At 46.3% G+C, this 21,102-nt stretch overlaps 1 long non-coding RNA gene across 1 annotated transcript; it reads left to right on the plus strand.

Moving 5' to 3' along the window:
• The first annotated feature begins 12,042 nt into the window (after nucleotides 1-12,042).
• LOC122022559 lies at nucleotides 12,043-14,483 on the plus strand. The gene is made up of 3 exons (XR_006123015.1): nucleotides 12,043-12,685; nucleotides 13,738-13,913; nucleotides 14,167-14,483. It is a non-coding gene; the product is annotated as an uncharacterized LOC122022559 (long non-coding RNA).
• Nucleotides 14,484-21,102: the final 6,619 nt, after the last annotated feature.

Genomic DNA, 21,102 nt, shown 5'->3' on the forward strand with positions numbered 1-21,102 from the left:
CCTAAAAAATTTCCACGTGATGTACCAACACATTGGAATTCAACATACCAATTATTACAAGATTCATTTGAATATAAAGAATTATTATGTTCATTTTTTGCACAAAATACTAATACTAATATATGTTTATTTTCACAATAATGGAATATTTGTAGTAGTATTTGTAAAATTTTAAAAGTATTTAATGATACAACTAAACAACTTTTCGGTGTTTATTATCCCACTGCTCAATTAGTTTTAGAAAAAATTTCTAATATAGTATTAGTTTTAAATTAACATATTAATAATGAATCTTTATCTCCTTGCATCGTAGCTATGAAAACTAAATGAAAAAAATATTTTTATTTTATTCCTGAAATTTATTTAATTGCATGTTGTTCCAGTCCGAAAGCTGAGTCGATGGACGCTGGGGATATGGCGCTCCCGTTGACTGGTCGAAGACTGCAAGCGTAGATCTCTCGTCGATGTGGACCTGCAAGCACAATGCCGAGCCAGGGAGGGGTTCGTCGGCGATGGCCCTCCGACGCTCAAGTAAGACATCCGGTAGGAAAAAGTAGAGCAAAGGGGAAACAAGAACTGTAACTACAGTAAAGAAGTGAGCATACCTCTGTTGAATTCTGGGGGTCCTTATATAGAGCTCCCCAGAGGCGCGTGCACGCCCTCGAGGTGTGCACACTCCTCAAAGCATACCTGGAATGGTTGTGTCAGAAAAGCGTGTCTGACGTCATACCTCAATGACCTGAGCATATCCCTGATGAGACAGTAGAAGCTTCCTCCGTACGATTCTTTGTCTGACCATGCCGCTGACCATGCCACCTGTCGGCGACACTGGTCCCCAAGAAGATATCATCAACTGCTTCCTTTGTCCTCTACTGGATCGAGCAGAGGGACCGTCCGGCTAGCGCCCATCAAGCGACACTAGGGCCGGGCCGAGCGGGATGTCCACTCGGCCAATCAGCCTATTACGTCACTTGGGCCAAACCGAGCGGGATGTCCGCTCGGCCAATCATCCTATTGTCTCGGTTCTGCCTCACCGAGCGAAGAACTCATATTTGCAGGGTCGGAGCTGCGCTCCTCGGTCGACCGAGCGGGGAGGCCGCTCTGCCCTCGTTCCTCCTTGCTAGTCCTGCTTGAGCCTTCTTAGCGCCGGAAGCTCGACATCAGGCCGAGCTGTAATGTAGAATCGGGCACACATACGTCCACTCGGCCGGATACTCACTGCGTTGACCGTTGACTTCCCACGTGTCGTAGCCCCTACTTATTATCGGATCACATGTCTTCCCTTCAAGTCTAGTCGAAGGAGGTCGGAGTCCGACTGACTGGACGAAATTTGTCTAGTTCTCCGCGGGTCGCTCGGTCGTGCTGCTACAGAGGGTTCTACCGTCCTCACTCCGTCGTTCGATGATACGTGTGTCAGTACTTAATTAAAATTCACCATTCCGGGTCCTGGTCCGCGGGCGGTCAAAGATGATGTCATTCAGATTTCCTCGGAATTCACGCAAATCGCTGTTATAAAACTAAGCACGCGGCCATGCCCAGTAATGGAGCTTATTAAATATGCCCCTGTAGGTGAATGCCACGTGGCGCCACCGCCGTCACCACGTGATCGATGGGTCAAAGATGATGTGGCGTGCGGCGGTTCAAATTCGACGGTTGGATGTGTACGTCGATTTTAGTGACCTAGATCAAACGGCCCCGCTCAGCCGGGCTTGATCTTTATAAGGCTGCCTCGCCGATTCTTGCTCCATTGTTGTTGCCTTCGTGTTCTGTGTGTTCCGGCGATTGTCCACGTTCAGTGCTCCGATGATCCCCGACTTTCTTCTCTGGCGCTCCATTTCCCTGTAAGCTTTGACTTCTGTTCTTTCGTCTTCCTTTCTGGCCTTTATCGCTTTCCGGTGTTCCGTCGTTCCGTTTAGTGAACCCCTTGTTGATCTAGCTTTGTTTTTCCGGTGGTCCCCTTAGCGAATCCTTCTACTTCGTTGTTTTTCGATTATGGTCGGTTCCTCTCAGCCAGTCGACCCGGCCCCTGGTCTCTGGTATACCACCATGGAGACCAGGTTTGATGCGGCCGACGCGCCATACCTTATTAACACTTTTGACATCCTGTCCGACCATGAGATTATCTTGGCCAGACTGTCCGACCGACTACACAACCCGCCGACCGGCACCATCTGTTTCTTTCGAGACTAGTTCATGGCCGGTCTCCAGTTTCCTATCCATCCATTCATAACTGAAGTTTGTAATTATTTTCAAATCCCGCTCGCCCAATTCATCCCCAATTCCTTCCGTCTGCTGTGCGGCGTGGTGGTGTTGTTTCGAGTGCACAACATCCCATTGACCCCTCGGGGTTTCCACTACTTCTACTACCCCAAACAGTCCGAGCTGGACACCTATCTGTTCCAATCCCGTATTGGTCTGGTCTTCTTCGATAAGATGTCCTCCTCCAACAAACACAGGAAGGAGTACTTTTTCTATTTGAGACTTCCCGAGCGGCCCCATTTCCGAACTCAATGGCGGATCGCCCTGCCACCCCCACCCGAGCTGAAGAGATATAAAACACAACCGGATTACCTTCATGCTGCCAATATGCTAGTCGGGCTGAAGTTCAACATCCACAAGTTGTTGCCAAAGGCAGTGATGTACATGTTTAGGCTGAGTCCGAACCAAGTGAAGCTTCCGAGCAACATAAGTATGAAATTTCTTAACCTTCTTCCTTTGGGTCTAACTGATTCTGTCTTTCTTTTGCAGCCGACATCATGATGCGTGCCCAGACGATTGGTATAATGAAGGCTAGGCAAGCCAAAATCGAAGCAGCGACCGCCAAGAAGATGGAGCGACTCGGCCTGCCTCCCGTTGGCTCACAGGAAAACACAGCTGGGGAAACAGCAACTACGAGCGACGGGACCGCTGAGCAGACACCCAGTTTAGGAGGGGCGACCGAACCAGGATCGGTCCGCGGAGTGCCTCCTATCATTCCTGCTGAGGGTTCGGGATCCTCGGGCGATGAGGTACCGCTCTCCCGTAAGAGGCATCGAACGGACGCGCCTTCCCGATCCGCCACTTCAGCCATTCAGGCCTCTATGAGGGAAGGTGTCCCGTCTCCAGCTCTCACAACAGTGGAGGCTACTTCCTCCGATCGAACTTCGTCCGTGGCTGAGCTGCAAGAGCCACTCCCCATCTAGCCGATCACCTCCCTTCCTCCGGCTAGGCGGAGGATAACCCGATCCGCCGTTCTTCCAGTCCCCCCTGCTCAAGCCTCTAGCACGTCTGCCTCCGCTCAATCGGCGCCGAGCGGGAGACGATCTATCACTGCCACCCTTCGCCTGCCGACTGAGGACCTTCTTGCGCCAGGAGATCAGCCTAGCTCTCCTCAACATCAAGTCTACTTCCGCGGTCGGCTCGCCCGCATCTGGGAAGAGGCGGGGCAAGGACGACCATGAAATCCCCTGGCACACTTGCTGACAGCCATCTGGAGATGTCCGCCGAGGTTAGTATTTTCAGTCGGATCACTTTACAAATTACCTCCGACTGGTGCTAATATTTGTTCGCGGTACTAGGTGGAGAACATCGTCATGTGCCAGCGGTTGGCACAAGTGGAGGATGAGCTGAAGAAGCTCAAAATTTCTACAGAAGGCTCCTCCTCCCAGGGACCACCGTCTGCTCGGCTGAAAGCCGATCTAGAGAAGACCCAAAGGCTTCTCACTGAAGAATAGCAGAAGTTGGCTGAGTAGACTAGTAGGACGGGCCAAATCGAAGCGCAATTGAAGACATATGATCATAAACTCGAGTTGGCTTCTAAAAGGAAGCAACGAGCCATCGCCGATCTGGAGGAAAAAAACAAGGAGGCCCGACAACTAGCGGAGAATCTGAAGAATGCGGAGGACTTCCTGGTGGTCGAGCGGGAGAGTCGTTCGGCCAAGGAGGCTGAACTTCAAGGCCAAGTGAAGAGCCTTGAAGGGGAATTAGAGACTTCGCGCGCCGCCCTGAAGACCTACCAGGAGGTCGAGCCGGGTCGCTTTGCTCCTTGAAACATCAATACATGCGCTAGGACCAATTTCTGGCGAAGGCGACCGATCGGATTGCCCACTCGTTTGAACTGGCCATCGATGCCATGCTCGTCCAGCTAAAGATGAACGACCACCTTCCTGAAGCTTTCTCCGACAAGGATGTCAACTGAGTCCATCTTCTCGAGGCTATTCCCGACGAGGCCTTTGATCCTATTGAGTGAGCGAGGGGTCGGTAGGCCTTTAGTGTACTCCTGCCGTTCGACATATTTCATTATTGAAATCGTTTTGTGCCTTCATATGTCGCCTGCTTGCTAAGTATTTAATTGTGTAGTTCTGATCGGCTGTCACTACCGTATTTTCATTACTCAAAATATTCGCTAGGATCACCTTCAGGGTTTATAATTGTCGCTCGACTTAGGTTTTAGCATCGCTGCTTGACGGTCTTCAAGGCAGAGTTTTTATAGTCGTCGCTCCAACTCTAGGGTTTAATGTCGCCGCTCGACGGTCTTCAAGACGGGGTTTTTATAGTCGTCACTCCGACTCTAGAGTTTAACGTCGCCGCTCGACAGTCTTCAAGGCGGGGTTTTTATAGTCGCCGCTTCGACTCTGGGGTTTAACGTCACCGCTCGACGGTCTTCAAAGCGGAGTTTTTATAGTCGCCGCTCCGACTCTAGGGTTTAACGTCTCCGCTCGACGGTCTTCAAGGTGAGGTTTTTATAGTCGTCGCTTCGACTTTAGGGTTTAACGTCGCCACTCGACGGTCTTCAATGCGGGGTTTTTATAGTCGCCGCTCCAACGCTAGGGTTTAACGTTGTCGCTCGACGGTGTTCAAGGCGGGGTTTTTATAGTTGTCGCTCTGACGCTCGACGATAACTTTGTGACCCCTTACTTTAGATTCTAATCCTGCAGCCGAATGACGTAGAAAAAAATGAAGGTTACATGACATTAGTTACATCAGCACACCTTTCACCCAGCATGATACGGCTGGAGATGGTTTGCACTCCACGGACGCTCTAGCCTCCGCCCTTCCTCGTCTTCTAGGTAATAAGCGCCCTATCGGAGCTTTTCCACGATCTTGAAGGGTTCGGCCCACGGAGCCTCCAGCTTGGTGACATCGCTGATTGATTTCACCTTCTTCCATACGAAGTTGTTGACCTGAAAAGATCTAGGTATTACCCGTCTGTTGTAGTTCTGACGCATCCTCTGTCGGTAGGCCGTCAGCCGGACGACTACTTTGGCGCGCGCCTCGTCCACCAAGTCTAGCTCCAGGAGTCTCTGCTCGGCGTTGTCCTCGCTATACTACTGCACCCGATCGGATTTCAATCCGACTTCAACTGGGACGACTGCTTCGCCTCCATAAACCAAGTGGAATGGGGTCACTCCCATCCCCTCCTTTGGAGTCGTGCGGATTGCCCACAGCATGCCAGGAAGCTCGTTTGCCCAGCTGCCTCCGATGTGGTCAAACCGAACTCGAAGAATTCGTAGAATTTCTCGGTTGGCGACTTCACCTTGTCCGTTGCTTTGGGGATATGCTACGGAGGTGAAGGCCTGCTGAATCTCATACCCCTCGCACCATTCTCTGAGATGTTGTCCGGCGAACTGTCTTCCATTGTCAGAGACGAGCCGACGTGGGATTCCGAATCGACATATGATGTGTTGCCAGATGAATTTCTTAACCATCTTCTCGGTTATTCTCGCGAGCGGCTCGGCCTCGACCCATTTGGAAAAGTAGTCTACTGCGACGAGCAGGAATTTTCGTTGGCTGGTCGCCATGGAGAAGGGCCCCACTATATCCATGCCCCACTGGTCGAACGGGTAGGACACTGCGGCCGCCTTCATCTCTTCCGCAGGTTGGTGTGAGAGGCTGTGGTACTTCTGGCAGGACAAGCAGGTGGACACTATCTGAGCGACATCTGTTTGGAGGGTTGACCAAAAATACCCGGCCAGCAGTATCTTTCTAGCCAATGACCGACCGCCTAGGTGTCCTCCGTAAGTTCCTTGATGTACTTCCCATAGATTGTAGTCGATGTCTTCTGGCCCGACGCATTTGAGTAGGGGTCGGGAGAAAACTTTCTTGTATAGTTGATCCCTAATTAGCGTGAATCTTCCTGCCCTTCTTCTCAATAGGTGGGCTTCCTCCAGATCGGCTGGCGTAATTCCTGATCGCATGAGCTCTATCAGCGTTGTCTTCCAATCATTTGGGAAGGTGAATCCTTCCATTCGATCGATGTGCGCCACTAGAGACACCTGCCCGATCGGTTGCGATATAACAATCGGTGATATGGAGCTGGCTAGCTTAGCCAGCTCATCCGCCACTTGGTTTTCCGTTCAGGGTATCTTCTGAACAACTACCTCCCAGAAGTTGGCCTTTAGTTTTTCAAAGGCCTCGGCATAGAGCTTAAGTCGAGCGCTGCTTATCTCGAATGCCCCGGTGAGTTGTTGAGCGGCTAACTGAGAATCCGAGTGAATCAAGACCTTGATCGCTCCGACATGCTGAGCGGCCTGCTATAAGTGCCTCGTATTCGGCCTCGTTGTTAGTGCCCTATATTTTAACCGAATGGGCAAATGCATCTGTTCCTCCTGGGGGGAGATCAGTAGTACATCGACTCCGCTTCCTTGCCGAGTGGACGATCCATCCACATATACCCTCCAAGTCGCTTCTGGCTCGGGATTTTGTAATTCAGTGACAAAGTCCGCCAAGGATTACGCCTTGATGGTCGTTCGGGGTTGATACTGTATGTCGAATTCACTAAGCTCCGTTGTCCATTTGATTAGCCGCCCGGACGCCTCTGGATTGAGGAGAACTCTTCCCAAAGGGTTGTTGGTCATTACCACGATCGTGTGTGTAAGGAAATATGGGCGAAGCCTCCGAGCGGCGAACAGCAAAGCAAAGGCAAGCTTCTCGAGACCAGTGTAGCGAGATTCAGCATCTTTTAAAATATGGCTCGGGAAATACACTGGTTGTTCTTCACCGTTCGGCCGCACCAACGCCGAGCAGACAGCGTGCTCGGTCGAGGACAAATAAATGCGAAGCGGCTCGCCAGCAGCCGGCTTAGCCAATACATGCAGAGGATTAAGATATGTCTTTAGTTCTTCAAACGCCCTGTAGCACTCTTCGTCACATTGAAACTTGGTAGCTCGACGCAATATCTTGAAGAAAGGGAGGCTCCAGTCGGCAGACTTGGAGATGAATCGAGATAAGGCAGTTATCCGACCGGTGAGGCGCTGAGTTTCCTTCAAAGTCCTTGGCGACAACATATCTTGTAGCGCCCTCACCTTACTAGGGTTCGCCTCGATGCCTCGCTCGGTGACGATATAGCCAAGGAATTTCCCACCCTTTGCGTCGAACAGACACTTGCTCGGATTCAGCTTAATTCCATATGCGTGGAGCGTCTGGTAGGTTTCTTCTATGTCCGCACAGAGGTCAACAGCTCGGGGGGATTTGATAAGTATATCGTCGACATATACCTCCAGGTTTCATCCGATCTGCTGTCGGAACACCATATTCATGAGTCTTTGGTAGGTGGCCCCAGCATTCTTTAGTCCGAACGGCATTACGTTGTAGCAGTAGGTCTCGTCCGTCATGATGAAGCTCGCCTTCTCTTGATCCTCACGGGCGAGCGGTACTTGATGGTACCCTTGATACGCGTCTAACATGCATATCAGCTCGCACCCAGCTGTGGAGTCCACCATCTGGTCGATCCTCGACAATGGGTAGAAGTCCTTCGGGCAAGCCTTATTGAGATCTCGAAAGCCGATGCAGACCCTCCACTTGTTGTCGGGCTTCGAGACCAGCACTACGTTCGCGAGCCAGCTCGGGAACTGGACCTCTCTGATGTGGCTGGCCTCCAATAGCTTCTTTACTTCAGCTTAGATGATCTAATTCTGCTCAGCGTTGAAGTTCTTTTTCCTCTGCTTCACCCGCCTAGCGTCCGGTCTGACGTGGAGCTCATGCTGTCCTACGCTCAGGAAATGTCGGGTAGTTCATGGGTGGACCAGGTGAAGACATCTTGATTTTGCTGAAGGCATCTAATCAGATCGGCCTTCTGCTCATCTTGTAGGTCAGCTGCTATGAAAGTCGTTGCCTCCGACCGACCAAGGTGTATCTGCACCTCTTCTTTTTCTTCATAGACTAAAGTAGGAGGTTTCTCGGTTATGGCATTTACCTCGAGTCGGGGAACTTTCCGAGCGGACTTAGCCTCTGCCTTCGCCATCTCGACGTAGCAGCGCCGAGCAGCCAGTTGATCTCCTTTAACTTCTCCAACCCAATCCTCCACGGGAAACTTGATCTTCTGACAATAGGTGGAGACTACGGCCCGGAATTCATTGAGGGTTGGTCGACCCAGAATGACGTTATAGGCTGATGGGGCGTTCACGACGATGAAAGTGGTAGTCCTGGTCCTTCGGAGCAGCTTCTCTCCGAGTGATATGATCAACCTTGTCTGACCGATCAGCTAGACCTCGTCGCCGGTGAACCCATACAAAGGGGTCGTCATCGGTAGCAACTCGGCCCGGTCGATCTGGAGCTGGTCGAAGGCCTTCTTGAAGATAATGTTGACCGAGCTCCCTGTGTCAATAAATATGCGATGAATAGTGTAGTTGACGATTACCGCACGGATGATGAGGGCGTCGTCGTGCGGCACATCAATCCCATCAAGATCTCTGGGGCCAAAGCTGATTTTAGGCCCGTTCGCCCTCTCTTGGTTGCATCTCACAGCATGGATCTCCAATCGCCGAGCATATGACTTCCGGGCTCGGTTGGAGTCTCCGCTGGTTGGTCCGCTAGCTATGATGTTGATCTCACCCCGAGCGGCGTTGCCTCGGTTTTCCTCCTCTCGAGCGGAGTGTCTGATTCGCTCATGTGAGGCTTGGGTGTGGTCATCACTCCTTGCTTGATGATGGTGTTGCCGCTCGGGTGACCTTCTGGTCTCCTCTCGCCATCCAGTACTCGACCGCCTATATCACAGTTCAGGGGAAGGCGATCGGCGGCGGTAACTTCTGGGAGTCGGCTGAGCGACCGCAGGGACTCCGCGACAATCACGGGTGTTGTGGGTTGTTGATTGGTGAAAAGTACAGAACATAGGGGGTCCATACCTTTCCCTTGGGCCTCGGTCGTTCGGCAGCCACGTATTGGACAGTGTGTGGCCTTCTTGATATGGTCGGGCCACATCGGCTCGGGGCCTCTCGGAGGCTGGCAGCCGATCAGCTGCCTCCGTTCAAAGTGCACTGATGGCGTTTCCTTCCTTCGGGCCGCCTGAGCTTCCTCCACATTGATATACTCGCTGGCCTTCCTCAACATATGGTCATAATTACGGGGCGACTTTCTGATGAGCGAGCGGAAGAAGTCCCCATCGATGAGCCCTTAGGTGAAGGCATGTATCATAGTTTCAGACGAGACCGTGGGGATATCCATGGCCGCTTGGTTAAAGCGTTGAATGTAGGCCCGTAAAGTCTCTCTCGGCCCTTCCTTCATAGAGAACAGACTGGCACTGGTCTTCTGATAGCGTCTGCTGCTCGCGAAGTGGTGGAGGAAGGCCGATCGGAAATCTTTGAAGCACTGAATCGATCCATCCGGTAATCTTCGAAACCAACGTTGTGCCGAGCTGGATAACGTGGTGAGGAAGACTCGACACTTAACCCCATCTGTGTATTGATGAAGGGTTGCGGCATTATCGAACTTACCGAGGTGGTCGTCTGGATCAGTTGACCTATTGTATTCGTCGATCGCCAAGGGTGCGTAGTATCTTGGCAGAGGATCTTGCGGAATTACCTCGGAGAATTGGCGGTTGATCCGTTTGGGGGAGGAGTCAGCTCGGGCGCCTTGACCTTTCTCGCGTCCCGAGCGGGAGCTTCGTCAGAGGAAGACCGGTCTCGATTTGCTTGCGCGATTTCAGATGACGTCTGGAATAAGGCCCAATGGAATGGAATTGGGGCGGGCGGCGCCTCTGCTTGCGTGCCGGTCGGACCCTTGTTTTGGCCCCATATGGAGAGTTGTTCCGGTCGGTCTTCGTGCGCCGCTCGGCCTCCTGATGCTGAGGTTACTTGTTGCACCATCCGATCGGCTAGTGCCTTCTGTTGCTGCTCTATTATCTTGGTCGTCTGCGCTTGTATGAGCGCATCGAGCTCCTCTTGGGAGAGCGTCACAGTATGTTGACGTCCAGCTTCTTCCATCTCCTTGGCTCGGATTCAGATGCGTTCCCACAGGCGGCGCCAAATTTGTTCCTGTCCGAAAGCTGAGTCGATGGACACTGGGGATGTGGCACTCCCGTTGACTGGTCGAAAACTGCAAGCGTAGATCTCCCGCCGACGTGGACCTGCAAGCACAATACCGAGTCGGGGAGGGGTTCCTCGACGATGGCCCTCCGACGCTCAAGTAAGACATTCGGCAGGAAAAAGTAGAGCAAAGGGGAAACGAGAACTGTAGTTACAGTAAAGAAATGAGTATACCTCCGTCGAAGTATGGGGGTCCTTATATATGGCTCCCCATAGGCTCGCGCACGCCCCCCGAGGCGTGTACGCTCCCGAGCATATCCCTGACGAGACAGTAGAAGCTTCCTCCGTACGATTCTCTGTCTGACCATGCCACCTGTCGGCGACACTGGTCCCCAAGAAGATATCATCAACTGCTTCCTTTGTCCTCTACTGGGCCGAGCGGAGGGATCGTCCGGCTAGTGCTCGTCAGGCGACACTAGGGCAAGCTCGAGCGGGATGTCCACTCGGTCAATCAGCCTATAGCATCACTAGGGTCGGACCGAGCGGGATGTCCGCTCGGCCAATCATCCTATTGTCTCGGTTCTGCCTCGCCGAGCGAAGAACCCGTATTTGCAGGGCTGGAGTTGCGCTCCTCGGTCGACCGAGCTGGGAGGCCGCTCGACCCTCATTCCTCCTTGCTAGTCTTGCTTGAGCCTTCTTAGCGTCGGAAGCTCAGCATCAGGCCGAGCTATAATGCAGAATCAGGCACACATACATCCACTCGGCCAGATACTCACTACGTTGACCGTTGACCGTTGACCGTTGACTTTCCGCGTGTCATCGCCCCTACTTATTACCGGATCACATGCTTTAGATCCTAGATTTAAATTAGAAATTTTACAAGAAATGTTAATTTTATATTATGACGGTTTAATTTCAATTAAAGATTTTTCTTCTCCTGATTCAGTTAATATTATATATAATGTTAGAATTTATTTATATGATATTTATAATTAATATTATGTAAAATATGAAACACAAATTAATATTTTCGAAATACAACAAACTACTAGTAGTAATTTAAAACTTACAAAAATATAACCTTTATTAAAAAAAATGGATAAAACGTTCACGAGGATCCTCAAGTTTCACACAGGAACTTGAGAATTATTTTACGACTTCTTTTGATTTTAATGAAGCAGATAGCGAAAATTTCGATATCTTAAAGTGGCGGTCACAGAAGGCTCAAAGCTTTCCCGTCCTCTCTGTGATCGCCAAAGAAATTTTAACTTGTCTAGTGTCAACTGTTGCTGTGGAGCAGACGTTCAGTGCCGACGACAACATATTAGATGAACGACGATCAACTTTGTCTCCCGACTCATTGGAAGTCCAAGCATTACTGGACGATTGGATCAGAGCGGAGAAAAGAATCTAAGGAATGTAACTTTCAGATAACGAAGTTGAAGATTTCGATACTGAAAAAATAAATACGACAGAAACGGGAAATGGAAGTGAATAACAATGTAAAAGAATAAAAATGTAAAAGAACTACGTGTGCTTTGATTCCCCTAAGGAGATACATAGGTAACTTAAATAAGTGCAAGTCCTTTTTTCTAATAAATTTTAATTTGTAATATGTAATTTTTAATTTTTAATATTTAATATTTAAGTTTTAATTTGTAATTTTTAATTTTTTTAACATAATAATCTTGAACTGTGATGAACCATGACGAATCGTGAATCGAACTACGAATTGACGGTTTCGAACCATGAAAAATAATTGTCTTAGGCGATTAAGATTAAGGGTCAACCTATTTAAAATCACCGAACCGATGATTCCAAACCGTAATCAGGTCTAATACCGTTCATCAAATCCAAACTTCCAACGACAGGTGATCAGGTGGAGGTATTACTTCCAACGACAACTCTCTTAGCCCACACCACTTTTTCTCACGCACACGAAGACACGACGCCGCCATCCTGCTTCTCCCTCACCAACGGCCGACGGCTCCATTCCATCTCCTCACTGCCGGCCGGCCATCTCCATTACCTCTCCATGTCCTCTATTCCCATCATCTTCTCACTCAAGCAACTGACGGACCAAGTTCACCCGACGCCAACAACACTACCATCCTTTGGCCAACTCTCCTCTTCGAGTTAGAAGAGGAGAGGGCAGCCCCTTTCGCACTCCGACAGCCCCATTCCCTTCGTCGTAACTCCTCTTTGGGTAAGAAGAGGAGGGTCCTTCTTCACCATCATCCGATAACCTTCGCCCCTCTCTTTTTCGGGTTAGAAGAGGAGAGGGCAGCCACTCCGCCATCCACAACCCTTCATCGAAAGCTTCCCCTTCTTCTCTTCAAGTTAGAAGAGAAGAAGTCCTTTACTTCATCCGGGTAGCACTTCCTCCTTCCGACGATCCCATAACTCTGGCTTCATCAAATCCGACCACAAATAATCCATTCAACGTTTCGGGCAGCAACACATTTGTAATGCGTTATTTGATTTCTTTTGTGTTGTGTGTCTAGTTGGTTGTTGACTTGTAACGAAGTTATCCTCCCTTGTTTAAGATTGCATGCATTAGGATTGAATTACTTGATGCTCACTATCTGTTCGATGAATTGCCTCATACATTCTTGCTACTTTTATTTGTGTCAATGCACTTCAATTCATTTCATTTCATTTCAGCAATGTTTTAGTTTAATTGGATGTTATTAATGTTTATTATTCATTTAGATGCCATTAGGTTAGATAGATTAAGTTTTGTTAATTGCTCTATGGCTCCTTGCTTGCTTAATTTCCCATGCTTTAGATGCGTGCACTTAGTTTAATTTGAATCATGCTTTCAAGTTATTTGGTAATATGTTTCTTCCAATGGTTAGTTTTAGTTGATGCATTTATTTCCTATAGTGTTTTTAATCCTTGTGAGATTTTATTTCATTTAAATGCCATTGTAGGTTATTCTTTTTTCGGATGCACTTAGTTTAGATTAGTCTAGGTTTCATTAATGTTTTACTTCATGCTTCTTTTAATTCTCTTACAGGTGTGATTTAGTTAGGTTAGATTTTATTACTTACATTTTCCCAAATAGTTAACAGTTAAAGTGAATCCTCAAGTCTGATAGTTACAACTATAAAAAAAAATTTATACAGTAAGACTTAGTTAATGTAGAATAGGTGGTTAGTTGAAGTTCTTCTGTGACGTTTCACTTATATTTTTGGAAATGAGCTATCATTTCTCTACCTTTGAGTTATTTATATCTTGTTTAATCAATGTTATTATATTTATATCTGTCAACTTATTATTTTTGTCTCAATATAATAAATAAAGTATAGAAGAAGTATTTTAAACACATCATCTTTTATTATGGTAATATATTGTTATGTCCTTTCTTTTTTGGATATTATATTTTTGTTATCTATTTTATTTATTATTAAGATATGTACGTTGGATTATGGTATCATTAGTTGTGTTATATATTTCTTTCTAAATAACTTCTTTGTTACAATCCTCTTATGTTTTAAGGTTTTTGTCATTTCAGGTAATGTTAAAAGTATATTGTCGTATAAGGCCACCTTTTGAAGATGAAGGTCTTTCTATAATTGAACTTCTAGATGAATTCACAGTTTAAGTAAACACCAATGATGATTCTCTTGTCAATCCTAAAAAGGATTATGAATTTGATCGAGTATATATATGGCCTTCATGTTGGACAAGGTAAAACATTTTTATTATTCTAGACATTTATCAGGTTCCAAATTCTTCTAATTGTTAACATTTTTAAACATACATGAACAATTGATTGTATGAGCTATGGTTTCACTTATTTTTTCTTTTCAGATGTTAAATATAAAGCTTTAAAGGACAATTTTTAACGAATTTTGATTTTCTGTTCATCTTGTTTTACTATGTATGTGAACAACATTTTTCTGACTTCTCATCACTAACTTGTTATATGCACATTTCCAAGGGAATTCTTTTGCGATGTTCAACTATTTGTACAGTCAGCTTTGGATGGATATAATGTATCTATATTTGCATTGGCCAAATCGCCTCTTGGAAGACACATAATGATTTCCTCCTTTCGTTGGATCCTCTTGATGTCATTACTTCTCTCTTTTAGCTATATGTATTGAATATGTTATTGAAGGTTGGAGAAGACTTGTTATTAAAAATTGTATATATTTTAGAAATTGAAGAAGATTTTGTGCTACATTGTGGAGAAAAATGTAAATGAGATATATTAATATTTTGAAATGTAATATGAATATTATATTTTGTTTTGGTAATGCAATATGTTATAAATATAAATTAGTTTTGTGAATTGAAATGTGAATATCGTGAATTGATTTAATTTGGTATTGTATTTGGTTTTGGAAATTTAATAAATGTACAGGTAAAATATGATATAGAATTATTTTTTAATTGGTTCAAATTCGATATTAGAAGGGGTTTTAAACCGCTCCTAATGATATAGGATCATTTTAAAATTGCTTCTATAAAATATATTTACAAGCGGTTTCTAACCGCTTCTAATGGTAAATAATCCGATGTAGTTATTAACCATTTCTAAATATATGCATTAAAAATAGTTTCTAACCGCTTCTAATGACAAACAATTAGAAGTGGATATTAACCGCTTCTAATTGTTTGCCATTAGAAGCGGTTAAATGGTATAAACCACCGGTTAGTTTTACCGCTTGTAACTGTTGGAAAATCGGTGTAATAGGTTTAGCAATGGTTGGTTAACGTTGCTATAAGCCTTTTAAAATTGCTTTTAATTTTTTTTTTTTGTAGTGTTATTTTTTACACTTGAAGTGCATGAAAGAAGGGGAGTCTTGGCGCAACGGTAAAGTTATTGTCATGTGATCAAAAGGTCACGGGTTTGAATCTTGGAAACAGTCTCTTGCAAAAAGCAGGGTAAGGCTGCGTACAATGGATCCTTCCCCGGGATCCCGCATGGCGGAAGCTTCGTGCACCGGGCTGTCCTTTTTTTTTTAAGTGCATGAAACTAGATGTGCAGATATGAAGAAAGAGCTCAAGCATAACATTGCCTTAAGGGCAAAAATGGACGAATCAGAATCCAAAACGTCTCTCGATGATGATGAAACGACTTTTATGGTAAGAAAGTTTATAAAGTTTATTAAATCCAGAGCGGTTTAAAGATCGAAATCTTTTAAATTCCTGAATCGTTTGGTCGGATTATAAACGAGTATTCGCTCGCAACTCAGATAAATCCAGAACAACTTAGTGACTGAAATATTTCCAGACTCCCAAACTATTTGATCGTGTTATAAGCGAGTATTCACTCACGACTCAGATAAATCCAAAGCGGCTTAATGATCGAAATATTTCCAGACTCCCGAACCATTCGGTCGGATTATAAGTGAGTATTTGCTTGCGACTCAAATAAATCCAGAGTGACTTAAAGACTGAAATCTTATAAATCCTTGAATCGTTCGATCGGATTATAAGTGAGTATGCTCTTGCGGCGCAGATAAATCCAAAGCGGCTTAATGACCGAACTATTTCTAGACTCCCGAACAATTCGGTTGGATTATAAGCGAGCATGTTCTCATAGTTAGATAAATCTAGAGCGGTTTAAAGACTAAAATATCATAAACTTCCAAACCGTTCAATCAGGTTATAAGTTAGAAGCAAACATATATTATGGAGGAATTTTCTTTATTCAACCTAATTATTTCTCTCAGCGTTAAGTTGGGGCTAAGCTTATTACTCAATCCAGTAATCAATTATGGCAAGTTTCTTTAAAGGTAGTAATTTATTTGTTCGGTTGGACTATTCTGTTTAGCGTTACTACCTCGGCCAATTTATTGTGCATCCTAATGTATACTACATGACGAGTGTGCATTGAAGTTACTTTATAAACTTACTGCAGTTCTGAAGATATGCATGAGAAACAAGTGTCATCTAACCTTACTCAATGCCCATTTTATCACATCTTAAAAATACATTTCAATACATCTTGGAGGATAACTTCGGTTCTTTTTAAGACCTGCATACCATTACACATTGGAATACACAACGAAGAAAATATTAATTGAATCTGCTTAAGAGGTCTATAGGGAGCTCGTTAAGAAGTCGATGTTGATCAATAGCTTGTAGGGGAGGATCTGTCGAAAGATAACCGCCCTCCTATAATTGTTGGACTACTCTTTCGACAGAATGATTAGGTGTATTGGTGTGGAAAGTATCCGACGATCAAACCTAAGTTTTGATAATGGCAAAGGGATCAAAATTAAGGTTATTTGTGATCTAATGGGTTTGAATGAGCTTGCAGGAAAGTCCTAAGTGTACTTAGGCAAAAGTCCTAGCTGCGGTTAGTCAGGTGGAAAACCCTAGGGGGAGGTAACCCTAGGTCCTAGGGGTGGTAACCCTAGACGGAAAGTCTTTGCGGGTCGAGAGCTTCGGGCAAAAGTCCTAGAGTTGAGGACTATAGGTGAAAAGTCCTGGTGTCGTGAACCAGGTGAAAGACTGGGCGGGTCGTGGAGCAGATGTCAGCGGAAAGTCCTGGAGCCTCGGGCGCTGAGCAAAAGTTCAGTTGGTCTGGAGGATCAACTGGCAACAGGTAAACTCTCCTAAGTGGAGTAGGTGAGGACGCGTCCTCCAGTGAGGGAATAGTACGCGTCGGTTCGACCTAGGATTTCCGATCGAGAATCCAAAGTCAGAATCAAGCAGTCCGATGATGGTCAAAATTCTATGTCTTATTATGTATTAACTCTATTTTATAGGGCATGTTGTACTAACGTATTTTGCATGAAGTGAATTAGAGTGTTTACCTCAAGTAACCTGGAGAAGACCCTCTCGCAGCAAGGCGCGAGGTCACCCTCATGGAGCTTGAGGGTGCCCTGGATGCTGAGAAGAGGGCGCCCTCATGGAGCTTGAGGGTGCCCTCAGGCGGATAGACTGTGACCAGGTCGAAGCTTATCCACGCTGCGGATTAGGCACGGATGAGGGCGCCCTGCATGGTGTTGGAGGCGCCCTCCACAGGCTATAAAAGGCAGTCTCGAGCAGCAGCAAGGAACAACAATGAAAATGCGATCCATCTTCCGTGCACTACTCAAAGAACCACCCAATAAAGCTGTAGCAAGACACCGACAACCTGAAGCCTCGAATTTCCTATTCTTAAAGTTGTTGTTATATTTTTTTTACTGTACTTAATTGTTGTACTCTAAAATTGTACTCTTACGAACTTATAGTGATTGCCCAAAGTATATGTTCAACGAGCGTGGACCTTGGAGTAGGAGTCGCCCTAGGCTCCGAACAAAGTAAAAAATCCTTGGTGTTTGCGTTTGTATTGTTTATTTTTCCGCTGCATTTACTCATTAAGTGTTCCGAAACAAAAGTGAAAGTCACGAGCGCTATTCATCCCCACCCCCCTCTAGCGCTTTCGATCCAACAAAGTGTTCCTGCGGGTCGAGTGGCTAGTTCTCTTTTAAAGTCAATACAGTCTAAATAAGCTCTCCTCCTAACCTCAAGGCATCCAGTCTATCTATCTTTATAAATGGATAGCTCGGTCCGAGCATTGTCCACTTCAACCTTTGTAGCATTCAACACGATTTGCAGGGACTCTAGCTGGGTTTCTCGTATATTCAGCTCGACCTGTTGCTTCAGTAGTAAGAAGTTCTTAGTGGATAGTTCCTTGATTAGTTCAGGGGATCTGAATGCATGTGAAAGCCTTAGCTCTTCTAGTAAAGTAGTCTAGTGAGATAGGTCTGAAATGACTTTATCTTTCATTGCTCTTTCTACTTGGAGCTTGGACTCGTTGCCTTGTAACATGAGCTCTAATTTCTACTTGTCCATCTATTGAGACTTTATTAAGTGATGGCATTCTTGTAAAGTCTTTTCCATGTCAGAAATGATCTCAGCCTGCTCCTTTATTTTTCCTTGCAAATTGGTCATCTCATTGCTGGGAGCAGTAGAAGTGGCCTCTAGTTCTTCCACGTGATCCTTCAAAACTTTGTTGGCCTGCTCCAAGTCCATAACCAATTGGCCCAAATATAGTCCAGAAGAATAGAACTAAATGGAATAATGACAAAATTATAGTTCACAAAAGTAATTTGAGAAAACTTATCCATGCACTTACCGTAGTGGCATTTCGGTATGCTCGTCAGCACACTATAAAATTATGGTCCTTTGTGTGTTTGTCTATGTGATTGCACCCACGACTCAGCTAATAAATCCTTCAACTTAAGTATCTCATAAGGTGAAAAAGAAGTGGTCTCCAACCCTTGTTGGGATGGCAACCTATAGAACTGCTTGAAAAGGCATTGAGAACTAGTTGAAGGAGTAGACCTCGAATGAAGAGCAAGAGGGATCTCAGGCGACTGCGGATGAACGGAAGTCAGTTGGATGGGTAAAGATTTTGATATCTGCCCAACTGTCCTAGAACTTTGGTGAGTATTGATCGATCAGATGTACGACCAGTCGATCTTGTACTAGGAGTTAGTTTGGCATGGGGGTAGCTAAAGGAACACTTAAAGCTTGTAGTAGAGCTGGCTGAGTAGATAGAGGGGTTGGCATTGTCTCGATGAGCCTGACATCTGGGGTGGTCACATGAGACATACGTATAAGAACACCTGGCTTCTCATAGCAATTGTAAAATGAGAGTGACTATGTTTTTGAGACCCATGCTCTTTACCTATAGCAAAAGAGATCTCAACTAAAGCAAAAGAATGTCGTTTGGCGATGGGTTGCTTAGGTATATCTAGGCCAAGAGTCTCTATTCAAGGCCTTTTGTGTTTAATGATCAAAATAGTATCAGACTCTGAAGAGTTGGAAGAAGAACTACGAGAAAGTTTTGCTGGAGGAAGTAAACCAACAGAGGTGGAGGCCTGTCTAAGCTGACGCTCCTTTAGTAAATTCTAGCATATCCAATTCAAAGTCTCTTCCGACAGCCGATTATTTTTGAAGAGGGATGGGGTAATGGCTTCCACTACGAAAATAAATGAATAATTAAGACTAGAAACTTTTATAACAAATGGTTAAGAAATAACAAATAATTAAGGGAAAGATAAAGATTTTTTCTTACCGAAAGTGGCGCTTAGCTCAAGGTCCATCGGAGTGAGCCTAAATACGTATAATAAACCTTCAATAGTTAATTCGAGCAAGCTAAATTTCAAACTCCTCGGTCGATATAGAGCTTGGCGAAGAAGTGGATCTGTGCGAAGGTTACCTAAGTTAGGAATAGGGGAAGGTTTGGTTGTCAAGTTGTGGGACAGGATAGAAAGGTTGGAAGGTGTATGAAAAAATATTTATCTCTCCATTCTTCTTGGGTTGGAATTCTATTGAATAAAATCGCCTTTGGCGAGCCTGAAAGCGAATATACCGACTGATCCTGTCTGAGAGTGAGTCGACGGACGCTGGGGAGATGACGCTCACGTTGACTGGATGTCGATGTAAGATGACGCGGGCTTCCAACGAGCTGAGCCTGCAACCACAAGTCGTTAGTTCCGAGCCAGGGAGGGGTTCCCCGGCGACGGTCCTCCGATGCTCAAGTCAGTTTATCGACGGCAAGCGAATGAAGAATAAAGTAGCAGCAGCGTAACTATAGCTATAGTCGTGAACATACCTCCGTCGAACTCTGGGGGTCCTTATATAGGGCTACCAGGAGGTACGTGCACACTTCCCAAGGCGTGCGTGCTTCTCAAAGCATACCTGGAAAGGGCGTGTCAGAAAAGTGTGACTGATGTCATACCCGAACAGCCCGAGCATATCCCTGACATGACAGTGGAAGCTTCCACCGTACGATTCTCTGCCCGATCATGCCACCAACCATGTAGCCCGTCGATGACACTGGTCCCTAGGAAGATATCGTCAACTACCCATTTTGCCTATTATTGGGCCGAGCAGGAGAGTCACTGGGACGGTTTATCGTCTGGGCGATACAATGGTCCGGCTGAGCGTCCGCTCGGTCGATGATCTGCTACTCGGCTCCACCCTACAGAGTGAGGGAACCTTGCCTGCTAGGTCGAGGCTACATCCACTGTTTAGCTGAGCGAGACAACCGCTCGGCCTTTGTCCCTCCCTGCTTGAGCTTTATGAGCGTCGAAAGCTTGGTATCTAATTGATCTATCGAAATGTCGGATCGGATATTCTTCATGCTGACCGGGAAGGTAGCTCGCCCGATCCACCTCATGCCTAGGACGTTGACCACTTTGTCCTCCTGCCGGACGGGTCCCACCTTACCACCAGATCATGTGCCTTCCTCTTAAGACTAGTCGAAGGAGACTGCAAGTCCGACTGATTGGACAAGTAGTCTGGCGACCGATTGGTCAATCGGCCAATGGGTTGGTTGGATCCCGATCGACCTGTGTAGGACTGATCTTTCTTTGTCAGTCGGCGCTTTGAGCCTTCGTACTTGGATATTTTTTCCTCATTGTCCCCGGAGGGGCGCGAGCCGGGCAGTCAATGCCGACCCCACCCGAATCTCCTCGGGATATGTGCAAATCACTCCCATTAAGGCCGAGCACGCGCCTATGCCCATTAAATGTTGCCCTGTGGGAGGGCGCCATGTGTCGTCATCGCAGTCGCCGCACGTCCGAGGTGACAACTGTTGATGTGACATTTAGCGGATTGAATTCAGCGGCTAGATGTGCGCTCCGATTCTTGTGCCCTAGATCGGACAGCTTCGGTCGGTCGAGCCATTCTTTATAAAGCCGCGGTGTCGACTTCTGTTCCATCGTCTTGCGTCTGTTGTGTGCTCCGGTGATTGTGTGTTTGGTTGCTCCGGCGAACCTCGGCTCTTTGCTGCGGCGATCCACTGTTCCCTACGGCGGTCTTCTCCATCTCGTAAGCTTTCCTCCTCCCTTTCCATCGCTACTCTTCCACTGCTTTTTCTCTGCCACTGTTCCAGCGTCTGTCTAACGTCCATTTTACATTTTTC

The sequence above is a fragment of the Zingiber officinale genome, chromosome 9B (genome assembly GCF_018446385.1).
Source record: "Zingiber officinale cultivar Zhangliang chromosome 9B, Zo_v1.1, whole genome shotgun sequence".
Lineage (NCBI taxonomy): Eukaryota > Viridiplantae > Streptophyta > Magnoliopsida > Zingiberales > Zingiberaceae > Zingiber > Zingiber officinale.